Source organism: Loxodonta africana, chromosome 14 (assembly GCF_030014295.1).
Source record: "Loxodonta africana isolate mLoxAfr1 chromosome 14, mLoxAfr1.hap2, whole genome shotgun sequence".
Classification (NCBI taxonomy): Eukaryota; Metazoa; Chordata; class Mammalia; order Proboscidea; family Elephantidae; genus Loxodonta; species Loxodonta africana.
Window position 1 is genome coordinate 66,963,282 of NC_087355.1, and position 24,276 is coordinate 66,987,557.

Here is a 24,276-nt window from a genome sequence, read left to right on the forward strand (position 1 = left end):
TGACACAGTGGCTGCAACAATGAGCTCAAGCATAGCAACGACTGTAAGGATGGCTCAGGACCGGGCAGTGTTTCGCTCTGTTGTGCATGGGGTTGCTATGAGTCAGAACCGACTCAACGGCACTTAACAACAACAACAACAAAGTACAAAAAAGAAAAATACAGGCAAAAACTTGTAAATCATGGCAAAAATAAACCATCTCGATAATATACATGTCTCTATCTTGAGGCATCCTATGTATGTCTTCTTTGTTCTTAGGTGCCATTAAGTTGGTTCCAACTCATAGCGATCCTATGTACAACAGAATGAAACACTGCCCTGTCCTGCGCCACCCTCACAAACATTGATATATTTAAGCCCATTCTTGCAGCCGCTGTGGAAATCCATCTTGTTGAGGGTCTTCCTCATTTTTGCTGACCCTGTGCTTTAATAGGAAACCCTGGTGGTGTAGTGGTTAAGTGCTATGGCTGCTAACCAAGGGATCGGCAGTTCGAATCTGCCAGACGCTCCTTGAAAACTCTATGGGGCAGTTCTACTCTGTCCTATAGGGTCGCTATGAGTCAGAATCGACTCGACGGCACTGGGTTTTCGGTGCTTTACCGAGCATGATGATCTTCTTCAGGGACTGGTCCCTTCTGATAATATGCTCCAAGTTCTTCTGACACAATCTTGCCATCCTGGCTTCTAAGGAGCATTCTGGTCATACTTCTTCTAAGACAGATTTGTTCGTTCTACTGGCAGTATATTCAATATTCTTCACCAACACCATAAGTCAAACACATTCATTCTTCTCTATTTGTGTCAATCTCTCCTACTAGACCATAAGCACCTTGAGGGTCAGGGACAGTCTTTCTTACCTTAATGTCATTATTTCTTATCACATTGCTTGGACTGTGTCAAGCATTTATTTGCTCAATCAAATTCAAGTCTAACATCAAGTTAATGATTTGTACTATTAACTTCATCAACAGTTAAACTGAGCAATTATTTCAATGGAGAACTTATCCACACTTATTTGTAACCTCAATATGGATTCAGTAGTAGACCATAATGCACTGTTTGATCATGAGCACTATGAAGAAGATATAAATACAGCAGGATAAGGGCAATTGTGGTGGTGGTCAGGATAGGCTTCTCTGAGAAGATGACATTCAAGCAGAGATTTGAAGGAGGTGAGGGAGCAATCCTTTGAATCTCTATGGCAAGAGTGTCCTAGGCAGAGGGAGCAGCCAGTGCAAAGGCTCTGGTGGGAGGTTGTCTGGCTTGGTCAAGGAACTGCAAGGAGGTCAGAGACTTAATGAGAGAGAAAAAGAGAGGGAGAAGGAGAGATAGGAGAGGGGGAAAAATGACTCTAGCTGGAAGGAGAGGTCATAGGATGGAGTAGTGGTTTAGGGAAGGGAGGAAAAACTTTATAGGTCATTGTGAGGGCTCTGGATTTTGCTCAGCATGAACTGGAAAGCCTTTGGAGGCAGAACAGAAAGTGATAACAAGATCTGACATAGGTGTTAACAAGTATCACTCTGGCTGCTGTGTTGAGAATGGACTCTAGTGGGGCAAAAGTGGAGGCAGGGAGACCAGTTAGGAGACTATTGCAGTTATTAGCTGGAGAGCTAGAGGCCAAGGCTGGTGGCAGTGGATGTGGTTGTATGGATGTATGTTGAAGGTAGAGCCAACAAGACTGATCAGGTGTGGGGAGAAAGAAAAAGAGTTAAAGATGACTCCAAGGTTTTGGCCCAAGCAATTGGGAAGATAGGGTTACCATCAGCCAAAATGGGAAAAGCCGCATGTGGAGCACGTTTTGAGGGGAAAGACCAGGATTTCCAAAGTATTCCAAGTCATGCCCACGTAGACAATCAGCTTATTGTCCCACAACTGAAGAGGGACAGGACAATTGAGTTCTTGTAAATAACTATAAGAGTAATGATTCTCATAAGAAAATCACATTATATATTCTGAAAATAGTTATTTAGAGCCTAAATCAAAACTTTTAAATTATTTAAATTAATGGGAAGTTCTAAATATTGCCCTTCACATTTGTCAGAAACATTTTTTGTTTGTTTTTTGCAAATTTTCCTTTAGTATGCAAATAATTTAGGCACTAGAGAACAAAAGGTTTTAGAAAATCTGTAAAAATCTTTCTGAACTCTTTAGATAGGCAGAGATGACTCTTAGGGGATGAGTCTAAGTAAACATTTATCTCATTATGTAAATTAGGTACATGCCCAAGGGTCATTATCATACTTAAGGTGGAGAGTAGTAAATGTTCCCAGCTTTGAATCACTTTCTAACATTTTCATCCTTTTTACACTTTGGCAAATTCCTATAGCCTTAAGGGATTATTTGATTGTACAAAACTGAAACCACTTCAAACTGACTTAAACAAAGAGTGGATTCTACTGGAAGGACACAAGAATATCTCCCAAAGTCCAAGAGAAGGGAGAAACGCTGGGCTTCATGAAGAACAGGAATTGGAAATCCAGACCCAAGGTAGTACTTTTTCTAGCTCTGTGTATTTCTCTCTATGATATCGAGGTCTCTTTTCTCTGCATTGTCTCTTTGCTTCGTTGCTTTTCCTTCTCAATGGGCAGTTTCCTCCGCCCTCCCCTTTCCCACAATGGTGCCAGGGAATTTGTATCATTTTGCTAAACCATGGCTGACTGCTCATCAGTCCATTCTCCCTAGAATCCAGTTCAAATTTTTGGTAGAAGAAATCTGATGGGCCCAGGCTCTGAAATTTTTGCCCTTTGTCCAACCAACTGTGTCTAGAGAAGAAAATAGTCATATTCACTCATAAACAAATATTTATTGAGTGCTTACCATGTGCCACATATTCTTCTAGGTGTTATGGATACAACAGGTAGCAAATAAACCCCCCATTCCCAATGGAACTTAAAATCTACTGGTGTTGTATAAATGTATCTGCACTCCACCCTGCTGAGTATGAAAGAGGTTGGAATTAGAAAAGGGTGAGCAGGCATCCTAAAAGAAATATCGCCTTTTGAAGTCTGCCAAAATTAGAAATGTCACGTTTTATGGTCAAGGCCATACTCTGGTTCTTTTGATTGCAATGACATCAAAATTACAGTAAGGGATTCTGTCTTTCTTTACTCACTATCAAAATCCAGGCAGCGCACTGCTTTCATTTCTTTTCCAGAAGGTGTAACTCTTCAATCATTCACCCAGTCCTGGACCAATGCTGAGATAGCATTCTTTGTGATGGGGGTGAACATCGACAGGGTTTACTACAGTCTACTTCTAAACCTCTGTTGAGCCAACCAAGTGGCTGTTCCAGTAAATAATAATAAAAATAATGTCTAACCTTTGTTAGGATTTGCAATGTTGCTTTGCAATGTTCTAAGCCTTTTATGCATATTATCTCATTTAATCCTTACAACTCTGTGAAGAAGGCCCCCATTTTACAGATAAAGGAAATTTAATAGAGCGTTTAAGTGACTTGTTCAAGGTTTTTGAACCTACAGTCTATGAAATTATCACTAAATTACATTATTGCAAAGGCACTTGCAGTAATGGTTTTGGTAGAGGGTATTAGCTACTTTTATTTCCCTGGGATAGAAAATATAGATACATGGAAACAGTCTGACACAACTTTTATCAGCCTTACTTGGGATGCAAGCTCTTATTTATAGAAATTGTCCCCAAGAGGTATATACTGTTAATGCGCTTGGTTGCTAAACGATAGCTTAGAAGCTGAGTCCACCTAGAGGTGCCTCGGAAGAAAGACCTAATGATCTACTTATGAAAAAATTAGGCATTGAAAACCCTGTGGAGCACATGTGGCGTCTCCATGAGTTGGAATCTACTGGACGGCAACTGGTACTGGTATATTTCAAATGAATAAGCAAGTGAGATTTCTAACCAAGCGGAGGGTTTGCAGGAGTTGCGCGTTCTTCTCCCTCAGTGTACAGCTTATCTGAAGCAACTTTCAGAGCACTTGCTTCAGTGTCTTGCCCAAACTCATCCAACAAGTGAAATCAGGATTTGAACCTAGAGCCTGCTGTCTTAATCATTGTCACGCTGTCTCAAAGGCACTTGTAGGAAAAGTAGGGAATTCTGAGGGTCCACACAGGAGTTGTGGCGTGCTAATTCCATCTGCTTTCTGGGAGAAGAAAAAATTTTGACATTGTCATATTGGGTTATTGTTGTTGGGTCTAGGTCGCCTTAAAATGGATTTTCCTAAGGGTCTGTGCAAAAATCCTTCAAGTACAAACTTTATAAAACTTCTTTGACCACCCATCCCTGAAGCAGAGTTAATTATTCCCTCTGTGTCCTGCCCATGTCCTTTGTGTGTATTTTCATTAAATTCTGCAGTTATCTTATTCTGATACTCTTATTTTTGAGTTTATGATCTATTAGCTCTTTGAGGTGAGAGAATTTTCTCTCTTCTATTCACTGCTGAATCTTGACTGCCTAAGCAATATCTGTAGCACATAGTAGACACGCAATAAATGTTTGTCAAAGAAAAGCTGGAAAGGAGGAAAGACAGACGTATCAGTATTTGACTGATAGTCATCTTCTGTGGATATTTTGGAATCCTTTTCAATTGTTTTTGTTGTTGTTAGTTCCTGTCGAGTTGGCTCTGACTCATGCTGACCCCAAGTATGTCAGAGTAGAACTGTTCCATAGGGTTTTCAAGGCCGTGACCTTTCGGAAGCGGACTGCCAGGCCTGTCTTCTGAGGTGCATCTGGGTGGGTTTGAATCCCCAAACTTTTCAGCTAGTAGTTAAACGCTTAACTGTTTGTGCCCCCCAGAGATCTTTTTCAATCGTTAGTTTTCCTTTTTCTAGTACCAGAACTCTCCAAAATGTCTGGAGCTCTTTCGTGTCGTCAAAGAAGGGATCTAATGCCTTTGTGGTGTTCTTTTATGGCACTCTACTGTGTCCGAAACCCATTTTTCTGAGAGTTTCTTGATCATGTGGCAAAAATCTCTCTCTCTCTCCTTCTCTCAGTATCCACAATAACCAACTGTTAAAAGCATATGCATCTTATCTTGTTCTAGCTACCGTTTACTAAGCCGTCAAATTGAATTTCAGTTCAGGTTAGTCTGCCATTTGGTTTGCCCACAAAATGTCTAGTTAGCAGGAGAGTAGTTTATTCAGTGAATCATAAATTTACTAATTGAATTTACTTTCAAAGAAATTAACCTTGCTATAAATGAAGCTGCCTGCTTTAGGAGCACAACATTATCTTAGACATAATCTGAGCTTGGTTGAAAGCAGAATAGGCTAGGCTTAGGGTGATGGGGACCTGGAGCAGGAGCAATCCACAGGTTAAGAGCTGGTGAATAATGGAAGTTACATTAGTCAGGACACTGACAGTTAGCTGCAAGCGATGGAAACTGGCTTTAAAATGTAATTTATTGGTTCACATTACTGAAAAGGCCAGGAACAGAAAAGTGCAGCTTCAGTTTCAACTGGATCCAGGTGCTCAATTTCATTTAGAACATTCTCTTTCCTACTGTAGCTCTCAGTTCAGTTCTGCTTTTTCTCTGTTCTGATTTTACTCTTTGTAGGTATTCTTCATCAAGGGGTGAGGTGCCTCCAGAAGCTGCATTTAAAAGACCCAGCAGAAAAGAGATCACCTTTCTCTTACTGACTTCAGCACATGTCCCAGGAGTGTGCACATCCCTGAAACAAGTAAGGTGGCCAAGGGCGTGTGATTGATGCTCTGAGCCACATGCCCAACTCTGGATCTGGGAGTAGAGTTAACTCCACCTGAACCACATGAACAGAGAATGGGGAAGACGTGTTTCCTCATAGAAAACTGTGGCACTGTTACCAGAAGACGAGAATGCAAGCTGCCAAGTAATGAACAAATGGCCACAGCTGATCTCTGTGTATGTTAAGTGTATGTTAGGTGAGTTAAATTTTTACTTGGATTATTTCATGTTCTTATTTTCTTATTCTCATCACAGTGTGTATAAATTATACTGTAACTTACTGTCAGCTGTATGATCGATTGGTCTTTTGCTATCATCCATCATATGAAGACCAGACCTAACACCCAAATTAAGAATTTTGTGACATGCTTACCTGCTGCCGCTCAACCATTTCATCTCATTTGTCTAGCCTGAAATGGCTGTGATTTCGATGAGTACCATGGCATATGCATTTGCTTTTGTAGGGTGACATTCTAGAGAAAACTCTTGCAAATTCACTTTCTCCCCAAGCTACTTTAGAAAGCAGATAACAAAGAACATTAAACTTTTATCTATTAAAATTCAAAAAGAAAACAAAAATCAGGAAAGCCAAAAAGCCCCCAAAACTCCATGACGGTCTTGATTTTTAGAAAGTATTATGTAATGTGGGCATTTTAGGAATGTCTGAGTGGCAAAACTAGATGCTGTTTGAGGTTTAGTTCTAACATCCTGTGAAACTATTATGTGCATTATAGATAGGATGGCTGCAATTACACAGTGTACATCCTGAGACTGATTTTTTTTTTTAAACTGTGATTAGATGCCACAAAGTAGGTGGCAATGCCTTAAAGGTATGTGTGCTGTAAGGCCTAAGGGCCTATTCCATCCTTGTGAAGGGGAGTGCTAACCTTTTTCCTTTCATACAACATGTAAGACTGATTTGTAAAAAAGTAACTTGAATTTAAACATACAAATACTCTGTACCTCACACAGTACCTGGTACATAATAGATAATATTTGTTGGAATAAACCTGTTAAGCCAACCCCGTTGCTGCTGATATCAACTTGATATCAACTCTGCAATCCTATAGGACAGAGTGGAACTGCCCCACAGGGTTTCCAAAAAGCAGCTGGTGGATTTGAACTGCCCACCTTTTGGTTAGCAGCCTGCGCTCTTAACCACTGCACCACCGGGGCTGTCTATGTTGGGATATTGTGTAATAAAAGGAATATTGCTAAATTTGTTACTTTATGAGATCATTCTGGTAATGTCATTATATCTTAAAATATTAACCGTTTTTTCTTTTTTAAAAAAAAAATGTCTTCCAAGCTAGCTACATTTTTGAAAATAACTCCTTCTGGCCTCTAGAGGGAGATCCAGTCCCCTCTATAAGTCTCCTCATCTGCACTGTCCTCCAGCATTTTTTTAATCCGTGCCCAAAGAGAAGAATTGAGATGAATCTGTCAAGGACAAAATCATTTACTGGGCATGTTTCTAGGGGTGTGGATCTCTTTCCAGATTGCACAGCCATAGAAAGACTAGCTGGAGGCTACTGCTATTTGCAACTGCCTCTCTTACGAAGGGCTCAGCTTGTTGGATTCAGTCAACCATTTAACATATATTAAATGGTATATCATTTATTTATTTTTAGTAATATTTTATTGTTTTAGGTGAAAGTTTACACAGCAAATTCGTTTTCCGTTTAACAATTTTTATACAAATTGTTCAGTGCCATTGCTTACAATTTTTACAGCGTGTCAGCGTTCTCAACATTTCCATTCTGTTTGTTCTGTTTCCGTTGATCCAGCTTCCCTTCCCCTCCTTGTCTTCTCACCTTTGATTTTGGGCAAATGTTGGCTGTTTGGTCTCATATAGTTAATTGTTTAAGGGAGCATATTACTCACAACTGATTTTGTTTATTTTGTAAGCCAATCTATTATTTGGCTGAAAGGTGACCTACAGAAATAGTTTCAAATCCAAGTTCAAATGTTATCTTAGAAGAATAATCTCAGGATTTTGTCTAGTCTATTTTTTATATCAGTCTGGTAGGTCTGGTGTTTTTTAAGAATTTGAGTTTTTTTCTACATTTTTCTCCCGTTCTATCCAGGACCGTCTATTGTGTCCCTGGTCAGAACCGTCAGTAGTGGTAGCTGGGCACCATCTCGTTCTACTAGTCTCAGGTTAGATAGAGGAGGCTGTGATTCGTGTGGGCTAATAGTCCCGTAGACTATTTTCTTCTTTGAGCCTTTGATTTCCTTCATTCTCTTTTGTTCACAAGAGTAGAGACCAATACTTGCATCCTAGATGGCAGTTAGCAAGCTTTTAAGACCCCACATGCTACTTACCAATCTAGGATGTAGAACATTATCTTTGTGAACTGTGTCATGCCAATTGACTAAGTTGTTCCCCAAGACTATGGTCCCAAGCTTTCTAACCCAGTAAACCAATCCCGAGAGTTGTTTGGATATATCTAGGAAGCCTCTATAACTGTGCCCCTATGTGGTTTGCTATTTATGTGGATATATATGCATTTTTTTTATATGCATTACACACAAACGTGTATATACATATGGCTATAGATTTTTTATAGATACGCCTACACATGCACATGCATTTACTCACGTGTGCCTTTCTATACACATATATGTATCCATATCTATCTAAGTAACTGCACACATGTTTTTTGTTGTTTTAACTTGTTGCAAAACTGTGTATGTTATAGCATTCAGTGGAATTGTCTCTTTTTCTTGTGTACTTCTTAGTTTCTTTATTACCTTGGTCAAGTTGTGCTGACTTCACCCATATTTGGTCTTGTGTTTCCCATCACCAAAAGTATCAAGTGTCTGCTACCTAGAAAGTGATCCTGCCTCCCTTCCCTCCCATCTCTGGTAACCATCAAAGAACTTTGCTTCCTGTGTGCATATCTATTCTTGATTTTTATAATAGTTGGACCATATATTTGTCTTTTTTGATTGACTTATTTCACTCAGTGCAATGTCCTCCAGATTCGTCCATGTTAAAAGATGGTTCACAGACTCCTAATTATTCTTTATAGTTGCATAGTACTCCATTATATGTGTGTACCATGGTTTGTTAATCCATTCATCTATCAATGGGCATTTAGGTTGTCTTCATCTTTTTGCTATTGTGAACAGTGCAGCAATGAGCATAGGTGTGCACATGTCTATTTGTGTCACTGCTGTTATATCTCTAGGATATATACCTAAAAGTGGGATTCCTGGATGATAAGGTATTTCTATTTCTAGCATTCTGCGGAAGTGCCATACTGTTTTCCACAGTGACTGCACTATTTTACAATCCCACGAGCCATGTATAAGAGTTCCAATTCCCCCACAACCTTACTAGCATTTGTTATTTTCTGTAGTTTTGATCACTGCCATTTTTGCAGGAGTGAGATGGTATCTCATTGTAGTTTTCATTTATTGGCAATGGTGGTGCAGTGGTTAAGAGCTCAGGCTGCTAACCAAAAGGTCAGAAGTTCGAATCTCCCAGCCACTCCTTAGAAACCCTATGGGCCAGTTCTACTCTGTCCTATAGGATTGTTATGAGTCAGAATCGACTTGATAGCAATGGGTTTATTTTGGGGTTTTTTGGTATTGCCTAATGATCGTGAGAATCTTTTCATGTACTTTTTGGTCTTCTGAATGTCTCTTTGGTCAAGTGTCTGTTCATGTCCTTTGCCCATTTTTGGATTGGATTCTTTGTCTTTTTGTTATTGAGTTGTTGAGGTTTTCTATATATCTTAAAGATTAGACCTTTATCAGATATGTCATTGCCAAAGATTTATTCCCAGTCTGTAGGTTCTCTTTTTATTCTTCTGGTTAAATGGTATATTATTATATTATATATAAGGTATAGTGTTATTTGAACACTCCTCAGGTACTAGGCACAGTACTATGGCTGTAAACAACTGACAGGAGATCTATTTCCTGAAGAGTGCATCCTTGTGCATTTAACCTGCTCTGCCTTAGTCCTTAGAAAGAACTCTAATTATGGCTTCAATCTCAGCAAGCCTACCAAAGCCTCAGCATCCTACTAATTTAGGGGAATTTGGGCCTCTACCTTAGGTCCCTAGGTGGTATGAACAGTTTCTGCTCGACTAGTAATCTAAAAGTTGGTGGTCCAAACCCACCCAGTGGCACCATGAAAGAAAGGCCGGGTGATCTGCTTCAGTAAAGATTATAGCCAAGAAGACCCTGTGGAGTACAGTTCTACTCTGTAACGCATGAGGTTGCCATGTTCAGAATTGACTTGATGGCAACGGGTTTGGTTTGCTTTTTTTTCCCCTACTAATTTTTTAATTCTATGTTTGTGTTATTTATGTGCCTAATTCCATTTTTTTTTTTCTCATTAAAACCCGTACCAAACCCGTTGCCATCGAGATGATTCTGATTCATGGTGACCCCATAGCACAGAGCAGAACTGCCTGACAGAGTTTCCAAGGAGCACCTGGTGGATTCAAAATGCTGACCTTTTGGTTAGCAGCAGTAGCTCTTAATCACTAGGCCACCAGAGTTTTCTTTTCCTCATTATGGGTTATATTTTCGTGCTTATTTGCATACCTGAAGTGTTTTATTGGATTTCAGGCATTGAGAACTGTACCTTATTGGATGCTACATATTTTTGTATTCCTATAAATATTCCTGAGACTTTTTCTTTTTTTTTCAATGCAGAAAAACAAATTGATACTTTTAGGTTTGCTCTTAAGCTTGGTTAGATAAGATCAGAGCAGTGCTAATCAAGAGCTTATCTTGTCCCATTAAGGATGGCCTTTGGTTTAAGGAGCCCTGGGGAACCTCAGTAGTACAGTGGTTAAGAGCTCTGCTATTAACCAAAAGGTCAGCAGTTTGAATCCACCAGCTACTCTTTGGAAACCTTATGGGGCAGTTCTACTCTCTCTTATAGGGTCGTTATGGGTCAGAATCAACTCGACAGTAATGGGCTAAGGAGCCCTGATGGTACAATGGTTAAGCATTTGGCTGCCAACTGAAAGTTTAGCAGTTTGAACTCACCCAGTGGGTCCACCAGAGAAAGACCTGGTGATCTGCTTCCATAAAGATTACAGCCTAGAAGACCCAATGGGGCAGTTCTACTCTGTCACATAGTGTCACTATAAGTCAAAATTGACTCGATGAAGCCTAACAATAACAAGAGCAAAGGAGTTCCTGGATGGTGCAAATGGTTATTGTGCTTGGCTACTAACCAAAAGTCTGGAGGTTCAAGTCCACCCAGAGATGACTTGGAAGAAAGGCATGCAATCTACTGAAAAGTCAGCCACTGAAAACCCTATGGAGTACAGTTCTACTCTGACACACATGGACTCACCATGAGTAGGAACTAACTTGACGGCAATAGATTTGTTTTTGGATTGAGGTAAAACCTTTTTTGAGTGTTTACTTGATATCTTATGGAACAGGAAATATACTTTGGTCCTTTTGATTTCCAAATATCATTCCTTATGGTGCTTTCAGGTGGTTCTTTCCCTGGCCACAGGTAGTTTTCTCACATAAAAGTACCGATTAGTACTGAGCTGAAGACTCAAAGGGGACCCCTCTGCAGATCTCCAGAGCATGCTGTCTCTCTCTCTCTCACACTCTGTCTTGGCAGCTCACTTTCCTCTGGTACTTGGTCCTGGGAACATTTGCTTCCATCTCTCAGAGAAGGCTATCCTTTGTTGCTGATGTTCAATGCCTTGAAAACCATTGTTTCACATATATGTCCTGCTTTCTAGTTGTTTCAGGTGGGAGTGGAAATCTGGTTCCTGTTACTACAGTAGTCCATCAGCTGTGGTGCTTTCGAGCCTTTGATTCTAAAGTACCAGTGACCCTTGGTAAGGAATGGCTGGAAGTAAAGGTCAAAGATGGCTTAGTTTTCAAAGAAGGGGAGGAACTGCATGGATATACACGAGGCCAGTCCAAATGGAAATAGTATGGTTATTTGGTTATGAAGAATGAGTTATCTCTCTTTGATGGTGGATGTTCAATGAACCAAGATATAACAATTTTCCTCTATGGCATCACTCCTGTTGTTGTCATTTGCCTTCGAGTTGATTCCAACTCATAGATTTCCTGTGTGTTCAAGAGTAGAACTGCTCCATAGGGTTTTCTTGGTTGTAATCTCTTAATGGAAGCAGATCACCAGAACTTTTCTTTTTCAGTACTTCTGGGTGGGTTTGAACCACCAACCTTAGGTTAGCAGTCAAATATAAACTATTTGCACCACCTAGGGACCTTGGCATCACCCCTATACTGGGCTATTTGGGGGAAAAGTACCTGGGAAGTAGTGTCCTCTAGGTCTGGGCAGTTGGTTGTTTGTAGCATTAGGCCTTACACTCTCTGTTGCCAATTGTGTGGGATTATTATTATTAATGATAATAGCAATGATCACTTTTTGAGCACTTGATATGTGCAGGATTTCTGCTATGTTAAACACTTTACATTTTTTGCCACAATTCTCACAATACTCTTAACTAGGTAGATAACATTATTCTCACTTTCTAGATGAGGGAACTGAAGTTCAGAGAGATGAACATCACAGATATGAAGTTCAGACAGATAATATGCCCAATGTCTCTCAGCTATTGAAAGCTATAGTTGAAATTTTGAGAAGAATTTGAGAAGTTTTTTGAACCTCCACCCGTGTTAAGGAAAGCTTTCTAAGGAGGAAGGGATGGAGTTTGCTACAAGCAACACTGGCCTGGCTTGAATTGATCCTGAGGAAGAAAAATTAGGGGATGTGAATGAGCCTTTCTTCATTCATCATGAATTCATTTGAAGGCCCAGGGCACTGTCTAAATTTAACCCTTTGAAATAGAAACTCAAGTTAAACAGAGATTGACATGTTTCCCCTAAAATGAATCTTATGTTGGCCCACAGCCTGGGGGACAGTTGATCAAGGTGTCATGTGGTTCCACTTCAGCGAGTACTTTGAAGGTGGAGTCAAGAAAATAATTTCTTATTATCTTGGGTAAGTAAGAGTTCTAAGATTCAGTTGCTAAGGCAGGATTCAATTTCATTTAATTCAGCAAACATATATTAAATGTCCTGTCTATGTCAGGAACTGTCTTGGGCTGAGAGGGGAGTAAGATACAGCTCCTACGCTAGAGGAAATCAAAGACTAGCTGGTGAGATGGGTTCATAAATAAATAATTATGTGAGGATGAGATAGAATAAGTATGACAGAATATATGTATACAGAGGACTATGAGGGCTCAGAGAAGTGACTTGTGATCACAGCCTGGGGTTGGGAATGCCAGACCAGGGCTCTTTGGCTTTGTTTGGTTGTGTCATGAGCAGCCTTCAGGACTTTAAGATTTTTAATATTACTCCTGACTTCCCCGGGCATGTAGAATTCATGTGGTTTTTTTGTTGTTGTTGTTCCTGGTGATTTAAAACGTGATTCCAGAATTGCAGTGCTGGGAATACATCAATCAGAGAATGGGAATCCCAAGTGGAGTCATGAGTTTGCTTTGCCTTTAATGTGCGTGGTGCCTTGAATATGTCACTGGGCCTTCCTATTTTCATAATGTGTTGCCTTTAGGAATTCATTTTATTAAGTCATCTGTTAGATATTAACAGGCAGACTCAGGAGTGTTCCAGGGGAGTGATGGGGTCAGAATTCTATATTACAGGGTGGAATTCTCCTGAAATATTTGTTGAAAGAAGACTGCACTGTGATTAGATTCTACAGTCCAAGAAAACAACATTTACTTGGATTCACAATCAACACCAATGGAAGTAGCAGTCAAGAAATCAAAAGATGCATTGCATTGGGCAAATCTGTTGCAAAGGACCTCTTTAAAGTGCTGAAAAGCAAAGATGTCTCCTTGAAGACTAAGGTGCACCTGACCCAAACTGTGGTATTTTCCATCGCATCATGTGCATGTGAAAACTGGACGATGAATAAGGAATACTGAAAAAGAATTGACGCCTCTGAATTGTAGTGTTGGTGAAGAATATTGAATATGCCATGGACTCCCAAAAGAATGAACAAATGTGTCTTAGAAGAAGTGCAACCAGAATGTTCCTTAGAAGCAAGGATGGCAAGACTGTGTCTTACATACTTCGGACATGTTGTCAGGAGGGATCAGTCCCTGGAGAAGGAGATCATGCTTGGTAAAATAGAGGGTCAGGGGAAAAGAGGAAGACCCTCAATGAGATGGATTGGCACAATGGCTGCAACAGTGGGCTGAAGCACAACAACTGTAAGGATGGTGCAGGACCGGGCAGTGTTTTGTTCTGTGGTACATAGGGTCACTATGAGTCGGAACTGACTTGACGGCACCTAACAGAAAACAACAGTAGCTAAGTTATGTTAAAAATGTATAAAGTATCAATAATACCTATTATCATATGGAAATCTATACTTTTTTCTTCCTTGAAATTAATTTTTTTCTTATAAAAGTAATATATATGGATTAAAGGAAAATACAGAGACAACTACTGTTGCTGCTGTAACAAATTACCACAAACTTATGGCTTAAAACAACACAATTTATTTCTTACAGTTCTGAAGGAGAGAAGTTTCTGAAATCCATTTCACTGGACTGACATCAAGATGTCAGCAGACCCAGTTCCTTCTGGAAGCTCTGGGTGGAGAATACATTTTCTGGAGTTTTTCAACTTGTAGTGGCCACTCAAATTCCTTGGCTGTGGCCCCTTGGTCCATTTTCAAAGTGCATCACTCCAATCTCTACTTCCATCATTACACTGCCTTTTCCTCTGATTCTGACTCCTCCTGTGTCCCTCTTACGGAGACTGTTTTGATTCCATCAAGCCCACTCAGGCAATCCAGGATAATCTCCCCACCTCAAGATCCTTCAAACTCAACCACATCAGCAGAGTACTTTTCGCCATATAAGGTAACAGTCACAGCTTCTGGGATTACGACGTGGACATATTTGAATGGATTTTATTTAGCATACCACAACTACTATTTACGTTCTTGGGTATTGACTTTTAATATTCTTTAAAAATATGTATGATTCAGATGATTCTGTATGTATACATTGGTATTATCCTTTTTTCCACTTAACCTTATATTATGAATATTTTTCAATGTCTATATATACATATTTCAAAAAAATGTTTTTCGACAACTGCATAGTTATTCTGTAGGGATACACCATAATTTATTTAGCCTTTCATTACAATTTGTAATTGCTAGGACTCTTGGTTGTAAGTAGTAGAAATCCAAATCTAGCTGATTAAACAAAGAGAGGGAGTTACAGCCTCTGAAGTCTGAGGAAATGTTGAAAAACCAGCCTCGAGGGATTCGGCAGGCAGGGATGGATTACCCAATAAGCAAGGTACGCACAGGCTTACTTGTGCTTACTTACTAATCTGTAGTGCACAATTCCACCTGTTTTTCAAAGATGTTGTCACTATGACTTGATCGCAACAGGTTTTTTCTTTCTTTTTTTTTTTTGGTACCTTGTTTACTGTGCTTACTGGTTAATCCACCCATCAGCAGGACTTCAGGAACCACTGAAACCAGGGACTCCAATATTTCCAGGACTTGCTCCACATTTGCATCATTTTTACACTCTCTCCTCACAGATGTCTGCTGTTTTTCATATGACACAATTTCATCTACTGAAGATGCCTAGGCTGACTGAACACAGGCTTTCTGTTTAACCAGGTCAATCCAAGCCCCTGCAACAGAAAGCAAAACCCCAGTTTCATCATGGCCTGAAGTTAATCCCCACGTATTTAATCTCAGGCCCAGGTGATCTGGGTTCTTGCTTTTCACAGAACGGTCCTCAGACGAGCATCAACAGCAATACCTGGGAGCTTTTCAGAAATACAGAACTCAGGCCCCACCAGGACACAATGAATCACAACCTGCATTTTTGTCAATAGTACCATGTTGTTTGCATGTCCACAAATGTTTGAGAATAACTTCTAGTAACTGCCTTAGCTTTTCCCTTCACTTTTTGTGCGTGTTGACACGCCTATACTGACTGACCAGCAATCAAGGCTGATAGCTGTAGGAGGAAATAGGTGAAGATGGTCCAGTAGGAGAGAGTGAAAACCAGCAGCTCCACAGGCCTGGGAACCGCACTCGGACTAACGTGATCACTACCCCTGCATGTCATCTTCTTGCACTGTGGGCTAGCCAATACCTGCAGCTGTATCATCCATAAGTTATATAAAGCACCCCAGGAAAACATGGCCTTGCCAAGGAAATCTGGATCTCTCTGGTTTGGGCTCTGTCACTGCCTGGCTCACCCCAGAAAAAAAAAAATCATATGTTTATAATTAAACTAACACAATGGGAAGACAAAGGTCAAGACAGTGTAATGAAGTATCATTTTGCTGATTACCAGTGAGGTTTTTTTTCTATCCTGCACAAATTACCTGAGGGGATGTGCATCTGGGACTGCTGTGATTCCCTTTCTATTCAAAAGCAAGTAGTTTTCATACTGTTACTAGCCAGGGAAACGTCCAACAGTGGTAACACCTAGCAGAAAAGGCCAAGGGGATTTGCAGAAAAAGTGGGTTTAAAATGCTCTTCAAATATAATAATTGATAACATGTTCAATAGTTTGTGCTCAACTACTAAAGTTGAGAATTTGAACCCACCCAGTTGCACCACAAAAGAAAGGCCTGGTGATCTGTTTCTGTAAAGATTACAGCCAAGAAAATCCTATGATGCAGTTCTACTCTGTAACCCATGTGGCACCATGAGTCAGAATTGATGGCAATGGATTTTTTTGTTTGTTTATGTGGATAAACAAAGAGGCAATACGGATTTCGGCGTCAGATATACCTGTACTGTCACAGAGTGAAAAGGGGTACAGATTCTTCTGTGCCTGGGTCTGAATCTTAGGATATTAGGGTAAATCATAGAAGATGCTTTTGACTGCAAGTAACAGAAAACCCACAATCCGACTGGTTTAGAAATAATGGTTTTGATCCTCTCACCTAACACCTGATCCAAGGGAGAGCTGCTCTAGGCACTATATGTCTGCAGTGCATCTCTGCCTCTCTGCAGTTCCCTCAACTATGCCCCCTCAGTGTCTTCAGAGTACCAACAAGATGGCTACACAGTTCCAGGCATCAGTTCTCACAGTTCACCGGCCTGAATTTCATCACATGTCTATGCCTGTATTAGTCATTGGCAAAGGAAATGGGTCCATGTGATTGGCTCAGAAGAACAAGAACATACTCTCTGGACTGGAAGATGGAGCCAGCCTTTCTTGAAACACAGGATGTTCAGAGAAGGATGAATAAAACAAAATTAGGATCCTTTTAGGGGCACAGATGTACATCAGGTAAACAACCAACAGTGTTTGGAACAAGGGCCCAAAGCAGCACCCATAGCCACAGAATTTGGGCAGTAACAGTGTTTTCTGGTCTGGTGGTGTTGTAAGGTGCCATTGAGTTGATTTTGACTCATAGCAACCCCATGTGATAGAGTAGAGCTTGCCCCATAGGATTTTCTAGGCTGTAATCTTTATGGCAGCAGATCACCAGGTCGTTCTCCCAAGAAGCTGCTGGTTGGGTCTGAACCGTCAGTCAACCTTTCAGTTAACAGCTGAGCACTTAACTGTTGCACCACCAGGGCTCCTTTCTCTGGTCTAGAGAAGGATTTAATGAGAAGGGAGCATGACTGTGACAACATACTCCCGACCTCCCCCCTTAGGGCTGGCTTTGTGGGCATTCAACCTGTGCACTCATGCAGGGCCCGGGGGTTAGAAGGGCACTGCGCTTGGTTTAATCTTCCGCTATCACCGTCTCGAAATTCATCATTTTTCAACAACAGGTCCCACACTTTAAAAAAGAAGTGTTTTTTTTTTTTTTTTTACACTGGTCTGTAAATTATGTCACTGGTCCTGACTGTTCCCCTTTATCAAAGCCCATTTCTGCCAAGGGAGACAAGGCTGACAAAGTCACTGCCTCCTCCCCAGCAAAGAGGAGCCAGAAACTTCTCTCCCTAAGCCTGGGCAGTCAGTTCAATTCCATTAGAGGGGCTGTGTTCTCAGATCTGTTCTGCCACAACTCTTCTCTTTGTGACTCCTCCTCATTCAAAGATGCCTCCCTGAGAGGGCAAAATGACAAAAATGGCATCAGCAGTAGCGTTAAGATCATCACCTGTGATGGGGGTGGTATTGGGACCTCAAAGACCAAGAAAAGGAAAAATGGAAAGCTTCCATATAACAGAGGACCGTTATTGTTGCTGTGGGCCGTTGAGTAGATTCTGACTCACTGTGACACTATATGACGGTAGAACTGCCCCATAGGGTTTCCTGGGCTGTAATTTTTACGGGAACAGGTCGCCAAGTCTTCTTCCTCGGAACCACTGACTTTCCTGTTAGCAGCTGAGCACTTAACCATTGTATCTTCAGGGCTCCGTGAGGGAGGACTAGATGGTTACAACGAAGTGAGTGAGAGGGCCTCCTGGCTCCCAATATCCACTTTTGCCTTCTTCCTTAGGATGGAACCCTCGATTTTTAGCTGGGACAGAGTTGCCCAGAATAAAGATTACATTTCTAAGCCTCCTTTCCAAATAAGTGTGAACATGGGACTATGTTTGGAGCAAAGATATGTAAGCAATAGTGTTATGTGTGATTTTCTTAAAGAGAGGGAGCATGCCCTTACTTCTCCCCATTCCTTCCTACTGGCTGGAATGCAGATGTGATAGAGTGAGCTACAGGAGGAGTTGTGGACAATGAAATGGAAGCGTGTGTCAAGAGTAGGGGAACTACTTGAGAGGAGCCTGGGCTCCTGATGACCATGTACCAACATGCCATTCCTAGATGGCTTTCATTTGAATTTTGCTTATGTGAGAGAGCAAGAAATAGATGTCTACTTTGTCCCTGGGTGGTGCAAACAGTTAATATGTTCGGCGGCTAATCAAATGGTTGGAGGTTTTCGTCCACCCAGAGGCACCTGGGAAGAAAGCCCTGGAGATCTACTTCTGGAAAATCAACCATGGAAAACCCTATGGAGCACAGTTCTACCCTGACACACATGGGATCGCCATGGAAAACCCTATGGAGCACAGTTCTACCCTGACACACATGGGATCAGCCATGGAAAACCCTGTGGAGCACAGTTCTACCCTGACACACATGGGATCAGCCATGGAAAACCCTGTGGAGCACAGTTCTACCCTGACACACATGGGATCAGCCATGGAAAACCCTGTGGAGCACAGTTCTACCCTGACACACATGGGGTCCCCATGAGTTGGGGTGACTCCACGGCAATTGATTTTTATTAAAAAAAACAAACGAAAAAACGTAGATGCTCCCCTATCCCACCAAAATAACATCTCCCCTCAGAGACACCTTCTCAGCTTTGTGAATACCGGGGTGGTCGGCGGAGGGCTTTCCCTCTGACTTTGTGGGTTTGAGTACTTTGCTTGCTCACTTTTCACTTTTTCAGGCCGAGGGATTTTGTGGGCTGGATCAGTGCCCCGCTGAACCACAGTAAACAAATAATCCGTGAGACTTAAGAAACAGAGGAGGCTTAAGGAGAAAAACACATGAAATCACTAAACTATCACTTTCCAAATTGTAAAAACCACTCTGAAGCCTGTCTTGCTAATAAGAGGCATTCTTGGGGTTTTACAGACAGTGAGCTTGGAAGGAACTTCTCCATGAGATGCACGTGGTTGAGGCCAGTAAAACGATCCAGCGGAGCAGTATTGTCCTTGGAGGCGACCGGTTTGAGTCCTGTTTGTTCAGGTGCAGCGCTTCTTTGCAAATCTGTCCACTCAGCCGCTCTGCTGCGAGGGTCTGCCAAGACAGCCAGGTGTGCCCAGCGCTGGCGGGCTGGGCTGGGGGCTGCACCTCGCAGGAAGGTGGGGGGAAATGGGGGGTGGTCTTTGGCTCCTTGCGGTGAAGTGATATGCTTGGGATAACAAAGGAAAGAAATCAAAACAAAACCAACCTACAGCATAAGAGTTCAAACCACGCTTGAAAATGATGAATGTGAGAAGAAAATTTAGCTGGAGTTCAAACTGTGGCTAGAGTTATGAGAGTTAATAAATCAATGAATCTGGAAAATGTTAAGTCTCAAAAATACAATTAGGAAGTTGCAACACTGTCGTTAAACTAGTAGTACTAACAAAAAGTAATTATTAACATGTGCGTGTCACTTCACTGCAGATATCTTTGATTTATTCATTAGTAAGGTTTGCCCTCTCCAGTAAAGAGTAGTGTATTGTAAATAGAACGGCCTCTGCCATTTGCTAGTTATGTGACCTTGGGCGGTTTCTTTTAATATCTCTGAGCCTCAGTGTATTCATCCGTAAAATGGCTTTCATAGTAATTGTCTCTCTAGGTGGTGCCTTTCAAATATTTTGGCGGCAGCCTGGAGTAAGAAATACAATTGTATATCCCAACCCAACAGGATGGGGAGGCAGGGCTTTTATGTGATTGGGTACCAAGATGGCGGCAGCGCAAGCGTACTGTGAGGAGGGTTTTCCTGTGCAGGTACCTTGGAGAGGTGTCCCCTGCATAAGCGTGCTGGGAGGTTGACGGGCCAAGTTACAGAAGAAAGGCCTAGATATCTACTTCTGAAAGATCACAGCCATTGAATACCCTATGGATCACGGTCTATTCCGGCATACTTGAGGTTGCCATGAGTAGAAATTGACTTAATGGCACTTGGTTGCCGTTGTTTTGTTGTTGTGGTAGGCTAATCTGCTGAAGTAGCTCTTCAGGAGATATGGTTCTCAAAATCAACCAAGAAACGTGACTTATATTTCTCCTTGAAGTTCAAATCCCACATCTTGGGAATGGATGAGTCTGAAGTGATCCTGGTCCTAGGAGAAAAGTAAGGAAACATGATGTTACAAATACGGACTGGGTATGCTTCTCTCAGCTTCCTTTTCCTTCTTGGGAGCATTTTTATCTTTCAAAGCCTTTTTATAAAACCCAAAACATTTTTATTTTTAAAACTATTTTTTTATCATAAAAACACTATATATGCATGTCACAAATATCAAAAGTACTAAAAGTCTATGAAGAAACTAAACATCAATTATAATTTCACCATATTGAGAATGATGAATAATATTTTGGTGTCCATGTTTTTAGGCCTTTTACTATGTGTGTGTGTATGCTTGTCTGTTTGCATATATGTGTGTTTATATAATAATATTGTACTCATGGTTTTGTAATTTATTTTTTAATTTAAAAATATATTATGAACACATTCTTGTTTTCTAATTCTTAGAATTTCTCTTATTCTTAAATACCCCTCAACAACCTAATTGTTAATTGCCAAAGCCATCCTTATCTAGTCCAGTGATCTGAGACCAGGAATTGCTCTCAGTCTTTGGTGCATCAACCAGGTGCATCAGCAGGGCCAGTCATGTCCTTCGCTGTTTACAGAAATCACACAATGTGCTGGGTGCAGCAGGTCCTCAGTGAACATAGTAACTGCTCAATGAAGTGAATGGAATTGAATAACTCAGGTGTCTTCACATTCGCTCAGGTGTTAATGTGAGCAGGAAAGCATTTTGCAGATGTACCAAGGCCTTTTTAAGGAGATGAGATTCCATTTTAGGCCACCTTTTCCACAACACAACTTGTCACTCTGGAGCCTGAGTGACATGTTGTTGCTACTTGCCATCAAGTTGGCTCCAACTCATAGCTACCTTAGGTATAACAGAACAAAATGTTGCCCAGTCCTGTGCCATCCTCACAATCACTGGTATGTTTGAGCCCATTGTTGCATCCGCCATGTCAATCCATCTGACTGAGGGTCTCCCTCTTTTTTCGCTGACCCTCTCTACTTTACCAAGCATGATTTCCTAATTCAGCAATTGGTCTCTTTAGATGACATGCCCAAAGTAAGTGACACAAAGTCTCACCATCCTTGCTCTAAGGAACATTGTGGTTATACTTCCTCCAAGACTGATTTGACATAACTGGTCATATTTGGCCCACTGACACCCTGACCTAATGTAGGAGCACAATCTGCTACACCACAGGTTTGTTCTAAAATCTGAACTTCTCGGTGCTTCCATATATCCACAATAAACTCATTGCCACTGAGTTGATTATGACTCATATCAACCCTATAGGACAGAGTAGAACTGCCCCATGGGGTTTCCAAAGCTGTAAATCTTAAAGGAAGCAGACTGCCACATCTTTCTACTGTGGAGCAGCTGGTGAATTCGAACCACCAACATTTCGGTTAGTAGCTGAGTGCTTAACCACTGTCCCTCCAGGGCTCCTTTTGTCCCCCAGTAGTGATGGTCATAATACCAACTTCACAGGCAGATGATGTAATGAATGTGAAAGTTTCCAGGAGCAATTGTGAAAATGAGTCCTCTATAAGCCCTGAACTAGATGAAATTTCAACCCTTTCTAGACCACACATCAAATTTCGCTTTTTCAAGTTCCTGTTAATGGGAAAATGCAACTGAGTAGGAATCTTGCAAAAACTCCTGTTTTTCCAAATTCAAATTGGAGTTTTACATATAAATATTTTTATTTACATTCATGACACATGCAACCAATGTACTTTTTGGTGTCTCGAAATCTGGTTTGTTTTAAAATGGCATTTTCCAGCTGGACTTGATTTGCATCTCTTGAGAGGTCTCTCTAAACACTACTGAAACAGCAAATTTAGGTTATGCTGGAGACCTGGGTGGTTTATTCATTTGTTTGTCTGGGCATTAAATTATTCAATAAACATTGAGCACTCGCTTTGTGCCAGGCACTGTGAGAGGTGCTGGGATACAGAGCTGAGAGACACCATCCTGCACCCCTGGGAGCTCACATTCATGGGGAGGAGTCAGACTTATCTACAACCACGGTGAAACCTGTGAGAGCCAGAACTCTGTGAGAGCCGGAACTTGGCGAGACTGCCTTGTTTTTCCGGATCTCGCAAGTTTTCCACCTTTGACAGGGTACAGTCTTACCACTTTTCAATTACTTATTTTAGTGGAAAATATTTGAAATTTCCTTCTCTGATAGGTTTCTGCCTTACACAGGTTCTGGCTCTCACAGATTTTACTGTATATTGCAATATGTGTTAGATACCATTGAATAGATTTGGACTCATATCAACCCCATGTGACACAGTAGAACTGCCCCATAGGGTTTCCTAGGCTGTCATCTTCATGGGAGCAGATCGCCAGGTCTTTCTCCAATGGAGCTGCTGGGTGCGTTCAAACCTCCAACCTTTCAATGAGCAGGTGAGTGCTTAACTGTTGCACCACTGGGTTCATTTGCAACATGACAGGGCTGTAATAATACCATAAATATTTGTTGAGGTCCTGCCAGGTGCCAGAGGCTGTTCCAAGGCTGAGGATGTAATTGCGTAAGGAGAGCTCTTGCCATCAAGAGCTTACACACTAATGTTAGGGGAAAAGTTACATTTTGGCTGGTATGGGCACAGAGGTGGGAGCACTTAATTCTGCCTAGGGGAATCATGGAAGACTTCACAGAGGAGATGATGTTTAAGCTGATTCTTAACGACTGAATAGGGGTTTTCCACATGAAGCCTCTGGGGAGGTGGAAGCTATGGGGGAGGATATGGGGAACAGAAAGTGCTTTCTGGTCAGAGAGATAGCTTTTCCCGATGCATGGAAGTGTAATTGCATCTGGCGGAACAATGAAAGAGGTGAAAAGGTCAGATCATAAAGGGACTTGTATACCTTGATAAGGAAACCCTGGTGCCGTAGTGGTTAAGTGCTACGGCTGCTAACCAAAGGGTCGGCAATTCGAATCCGCCAGGCGCTCCTTGGAAATTGTATGGGGCAGTTCCACTCTGTTCTATAGGGTCACTATGAGTAGGAATTGACTCGACGGGACTGGGTTTGGTTTTTGGTTTTTATACCTTGATAAAGAGTTTGGACTTTATTGTGCAGACACTAGGACTTCATACAGAGGCTCAGCATGGTAAGATTTGTCTTTTAGAAAGACTATTCAAAAACTATGAGGAAGATGGATTTCTTGGGGGACGTGGGCAAGAATGTTGTCAGGGAGAAAGGTTAGGGGTCTGATTGAGTTATCTGAAAGTAAAATGACACGTGCTTGCGCTGAAAGTGCTGGTGTTGAGAATAGAGAAGGGATGGATTCAAGAGAAACCTAGGAGATAGACTTTACGCTACATCTATATGGAGCATATAGATATATACTATGGATAATCTATGGATATATCTGTATGAATTGGAGCACTGGGTGAGGGTATTCCAGGTGATGAAATTCAGAGTGACTGCTAGGTTTCTGGTTTCAGTGACTCGGTAGATTCATAATGATGCCATAGGAACCATAGAAAATGACCCTGGATGGATGCTCCTTAGCTAATTGTTAGGCCACCATTTGAAGAAACCACCATTGTCCATGGCACAGCTTGTTGACACGTGCAGATTCTTTTGGGCTTGGAATACAGTTTTGGCATATATTTCTGCACCAGATTACTCTGACCCCCACTTATTTAAAGACCCCCATGTTTTTATGGATCTCACTTTCTTTTTTTTTTAATGACATGTTAAAGTAGTGGTATGGTATTGCAGTTACATGTATGGGTGGGTTCTGGAACTAGACTGCCTTGGCATAAACCCTGGCCCCGTCTTGCAGGATGACCTGAGCTATATACCCGTTGTGTAACTGCTTCCTCCCTGAGTCTCT

At 41.3% G+C, this 24,276-nt stretch overlaps 1 non-coding gene across 1 annotated transcript; it reads right to left on the bottom strand.

Moving 5' to 3' along the window:
* Window positions 1–6,460: 6,460 nt before the first annotated feature.
* On the bottom strand, window positions 6,461–6,585 carry LOC111750131 (U6atac minor spliceosomal RNA). The gene has a single exon (XR_002785285.1). It is a non-coding gene; the product is annotated as a U6atac minor spliceosomal RNA (small nuclear RNA).
* Between the last annotated feature and the right edge of the window lie 17,691 nt (window positions 6,586–24,276).